We start from the raw sequence: 5633 nt of genomic DNA on the forward strand, positions 1-5633 counted from the left end.
CTTCCTGGGACATCCTTACCCTAAGAAGGTCATGAATTTGATTTCCCCACCCCAGGCCCTGCCCCTCTTTTGTCCCTGGCTTGGGCGAGGCTTGGGCAAGGGCTCCAGGGTGCTTAAAAAGCTGCCTAGTGGCTGGAGTGGGAGGCTCAGGCAGGCAGAAACGCTGATCCTTTGAAAGGAGCCTCTCAGAGGTCGCTGGGCTCGCTAGGCTCCCAGTCGTGCTTGAGGGTGGCAAGACTTTGGAAAAGACAGTCGCCTGGCCTGGTTCCTGGCGGCCAGCCCGCAGAGGTCAGGCGATCATCCACTCTCTTGACGAGTTTCACTACCACATCTAGGAAAGGCCTCTCTAGGAAGTCCCAGAGATGAGGTCTGTGCCAGCAGAACCTGGGGCATGAAGACCCAGAAGAGGCTGGTTCAGGCTCCACTCCAGGGCCAAGGCTGCCCCTGCGGCGTCCGGGGTTTTATCCCACTCATCTCATCTGCAGGTCCTACAAAAGAGCGAGCCGCCACGCTGGCTTTGCATCTTCCAGAGACACTTGGCCAGTTCGCCTTCCAGAGCCACATCGTCGCGGCCAAAGTAGAAGCTCAGAGAGATGCCGGTTGACCAGGCAGTTGGTGGCTGCCTCTGCCTGGGTGGAATCATTCTGACACATCTGGGAGCTCATGCTTGGGGACAAGAAGCAGATAACCACAAAAACAGTGTTGGCTGGGCCCAGAAGCAGGAGGTTGCCAAGAAGATGGCGTCGGAGGCTGCAAGTGCAAAGGAGATGGGAGGCGATCAGAGGCTGAAAGAGGGAACACCCTGGTCTGTTCGTTCCAAACACTGTTCAAGCAAGAGACAGAACCAGAACCCAACATGCTAACTTCAGGCAATGTGCCGTAGATTTCAAATGTGTGTTATGTATAGTTTTTTTTTTTTTTTAATGTGTGTTATTAATAGTTATCAACAAGCCTTAAACCTTCATTTAATCCTTTGGCCCAGAAGCCATAAAGAAAAAGATTGTCAGATGATGATGATGATGATTGAGACAGGGTCTTGCTCTGTCACCCCGGCTGGAGAGCAGTGGGGAGATCACAGCTCACTGCAGCCTCGACCCCTGGGCTCAGGTGATCCTCCCACCTCAGTCTCCCGAATAGCTGGGCCAACAGGTGTGTGTTACCACGCCCAGCTAATTTTGTATTTTTGGAGAGATGGGAGCTTTTTTTTTTTTTTTTTAATTAAAAACGTCTGTTTTTACAAAAGACACCATAATTGAAAAGTGAAGTAAGGCCAGGCACAGTGGCTCACGCCTGTAATCCCAGCACTGTGGGAGGGTGAGGCAGGCGGATCACTTGAGGCCAGGAGTTCGAGACCAGCCTGGCCAACATGGTGAAACCCTGTCTCTACTAAAAATACAAAAATTAGCCAGGTGTGGTGGCGTGCACCTGTAAGCCCAGCTACTCGAGAGTCTTGAACCCCGGAGGTGAAGGCTGCAGTGAGCGGAGATCACACCAACTGCACTCCAGCCTAGACAGCACAGTAAGACTGTCTCAAAAAAAAAAAAAAAAAAGTGAAGTAAGTCTGAAAGACAATATTTACCACAATTAGATAAATTATTAGTTGTTAGAATATATAAAGAAGTCGTACAAATTCATACTAAAATTGGGCAAAGGAAATGAACAGATAATTCACAAGACAAATTAATGTTAAATAAACATTTAAAAGGTATCCAATCTCAGAAGTAATCGGGCACATGCAAATTAAAACAATAAAGTGTTGTTTTTGCCCCTCAATGTGTCCAAAGTATAATATTAATGAAGTGGTGGAGGACTAGATACTCTCTCTTATGCAGTATTGGTGGGAATTGATATTGGTACAGTCTTTTTAAAAATTGTGGTCAACGATAACAAAAAATGTGCCATTTAAGCCATTTTTAAGCGTACAGTTTGGTAGCAGTAATTAATATTCATTGTGTGTGACCATCACCACTCTCCATCTCCAGAACTCTTTTCGTCTTTTTCCCCACTAAACACTAACTCCCCATTCCCTCCTTTCCCAGTCCCTGGCGCCCACCATTCTACTTTCTGTCTTTATGAGTTTGACTACTCTAGCTACCTCATATAGTGGAATCACACAGTATTTGTCCTTTTGTGTCTGTCTTGTTTCATTTAATGTAATGTCTTTAAGATTCATCCATGTGGTAATATGTGTCAGAAGTTCCTCCTACGTTCAAGAGATTCTCCTGCCTCAGCTTTCAGAGTAGCTGGGATTGCAGGCGCCTGCCATGACACCCGGCTAATTTTTGTATTTGTAGTAGAGACAAGTTTCACCATGTTGGCAAGGCTGGTCTTTTTTTTTTTTGAGGTGGAGTCTCGCTCTGTAGCCCAGGCTAGAGTGCAGTGGCTCAATCTCAGCTCACTGCAACTTCTGCCTCCTGGGTTCAAGCGATTCTCCTACCTCAGCCTCCGGAGTAACTGGGATTACAGGCGTGCGCTACCACACCCAGCTAATTTTTGCATTTTTAGTAGAGACGGGGTTTCACCATATTAGCTAGGCGGGTCTGAAACTCCCAACCTCGAGTGATCTGCCCTCCTTGGCCTTCCAAAATGTTGGGGTTACTGGCATGAGCCACCGCACCTAGCAGGAGTTCTTTTTTTTTTTTTTTTTTTTTTGAGACAGAGTCTCGCTCTGCCTCCAGGCTGGAGTGCAGTGCCCTGATCTCGGCTCACTGCAACCTCTGCTTCCCAGATTCAAGCGATTCTCCTGCCTCAGCCTCCCAAGTAGCTGAGTGGGTCTACAGGTGCGTGCCACCACGCCCAGCTAATTTTTGTATTTTTAGTAGAGACGAGGTTTCACCATGTTGGCCAAGATAGTCTCCATCTGTTGACCTCGTGATCCGCCCACCTCGGCCTCCCAAAGTGCTGGAATTACAGGCATGAGCCACCGCACCCAGTCAGAAGTTCCTTTTTTTATTTTTCAGTTACTGCTCTGCTAAATGAATTTTCTTCCTTTTAAGGCTGAATAATATTCCATTGTTTGTTGTACAGTCTTTTGAAGGGTAATTTTGTAATAATCCCCAATTTTTAAATGACATAATCTTTGATACAGCAATTCTACTTCTAGTATATCCTGAAGAAATACTTGCACATTTGTGACAAGAGACGTTTACAAGGATGTTAATTGCAGTATTAATAGTAAAAAATTAGAAACAATCTAAATACCATCAGCAAGGAGAAGGATAAAATATGGTGTATCTATACCATGAAATGTTTTGCAGCAGTTTGAAAAGAATAAGGCACATCTATATGTGCTAGCATGGAAATGTCTCCAAGAAAGATGGGTATGTAATGTATAATTCCATTTATATATAATTTTTAAAGTATGTTTTTATATAACACAAACATATGTGACACATTGAAAACAATCTGGTGGTAAATACACCAAACTTCTAGCAAGTGGCACAGAAAAAGATGCGTGGGAAGAGGACAGCTGGGAAAGGACGCTCAAAAAGGACTTCAATGTTTTTACTCACTATGTATCTGCTGGTTGAGTCCTTACAACTGCATTGTATTCGTTGTTATTTAAGTAAAAAATTAATACTGGGAAAAGAGGAAACATGCCAAACTGAATATACTTGGATCGTAGGGATAATGAGTGCTTTCTTTTCCTATATTTCCCAAATTTCCTACACTGAGCATGTATTACATTCATAGTTAGCAATAACATTTGAAGGAGAAAATGGTATATCTAGTGTAAATGCAGCCATGAACAAGGTGGGAGTAACTATATATGGAGATATCTATACACATATGCATGTTTACATTGGCATAGAAGTCCAGAAAGACAGGTATAAATGTGGCATTACAGTGTCCTCACACAGCAATTACTAGCAATGTTCCTATTACCTTTTTTTTTTTTTTTTTTGAGACAGAGTTTCATTCTTGTGGCCCAGGCTGGAGTGCAATGGTGTGATCTCAGCCCACTGCAACCTCTGCCTCCCGGGTTCAAGCGATTCTCCTGCCTCAGCTTCCCGAGTAGCTGGGATTACAGGCACCCGCCACCACGCCCAGCTATTTTTGTGTGTGTGTGTTTTTAGTAGAGACGGGGTTTCACCATGTTGGCCAGGCTGGTCTCGAACTCCTGACCGCAGATGATCCACCCGCCTCGGCCTCCCAAAGTGCTGGGATTATAGGCTTGAGTCACCGCGACCGGCCCCCCATTACCTTTTTTGTTTGTTTGTGTTTTGGAGACAGGGTCTCCTCGCTCTGTCACCCAGAGGCTTGAGTGCAGCGGCGCGATCACGGTTCTTCCTTTCTGGAAGGCAGGGGCGCGCTTCCCGAAAAGAGGGGTATTTCCGGCGGGAGAAGGAGAGGTCTTTCGCTCCGGCCTCCAAAGTTCCAATTCCCCAAATTCTGCGTTTTCGGGCAGTAGGCTAGGAAAAGCGGGCTCTGCAGCCAGTTTCTCAGACAGGCCACCGCGCCACAGACGCGGGACGGCGCGGCACCCGATGTCGCGACACCTGGTGGTGACCGTGAAGCACAATTCCCTCTCACATCTTAAAAACGCGCGCCCCTCACACACTGGCCAGTTTTTTGTTTTTCTTTTTCTTTTTTTTTTTTTTTTTTTTTTTTTTGAGACAAGTTCTGGCTCTGTCCCCCAGCGCGATCACCGCTCACTGCAGCCTCGACCTCCCTGGCTCAAGTGATCCTCCCACCTCAGCCTCCAGAGTGGCTGGGACCACAGGCGTGTGCGCCACCATGCCTGCCAAATGCTTGGTTTTTTGGTTTTTTGTTTTGTTTTGTTTTGTTTTTGAGACGGAATCTCGCTCTGTCGCCCAGGTTGGAGTGCAGTGGCGTGATCTCGGCTCACTGCAAGCTCCGCCTCCCGGGTTCAAAATGCTTGTATTTTTTTCAGAAACGAAGTCTCGCTATGTCGTCCAGGCTGGTCTCGACTCCTGGGTTCAAGCGATCCCCTTGCGTCGGCCTCCAAAAATCCTGGGGATTATAGACGTGAGCCACAGTGCCCGGTGAGATCCCATCTCTTTAAAAGAAAAAAAAAAGAAAAAGGCCTCGGCCGGGCGCGGTGGCTCACGCCTGCAATCACAGCACTTTGGGAGGCCGAGGCGGGCGGATTACGAAGTCAGGAAATCGAGACCATCCTGGCTAACACGGTGAAACCCCCGTCTCTACTAAAAATACAAAAAAATTAGCCGGGCGTGGTGGTGGGCGCCCAACTACTTGGGAGGCTGAGACAGGAGAATGGCGTGAACCCGGGAGGTGGAGCTTGCAGTGAGCCGAGATCGCGCCACTGCACCCCAGCCTGGGCAACAGAACAAGACTCCATTAAAAAAAAAAAAGTCCTGGCGCCGTCGCTCACACCTGTAATCCCAGCACTTTGGGAGGCCGAGACGGGTGGATCACCCGAGGTCAGGAGTTCAAGACCAGCCTGGCCAAGATGGTCTCTACTAAAAATACAAAAAGTTACAAAAAATACAAAAAATTAGCTGGACGTGATGGCAGACACCTGTAATCCCAGCTACTCCGAAGGCTGAGGCAGGGAATTGCTTGAAACCGGAAGGCGGAGGTTGCAGTGAGCCGAGATGGTGCCACTGCACTCCAGCCTGGGCTACAGAGCCAGACTCTATAGCAAAAAA

This window comes from Mandrillus leucophaeus, unplaced genomic scaffold (genome assembly GCF_000951045.1).
Source record: "Mandrillus leucophaeus isolate KB7577 unplaced genomic scaffold, Mleu.le_1.0 Scaffold153, whole genome shotgun sequence".
Classification (NCBI taxonomy): domain Eukaryota; kingdom Metazoa; phylum Chordata; class Mammalia; order Primates; family Cercopithecidae; genus Mandrillus; species Mandrillus leucophaeus.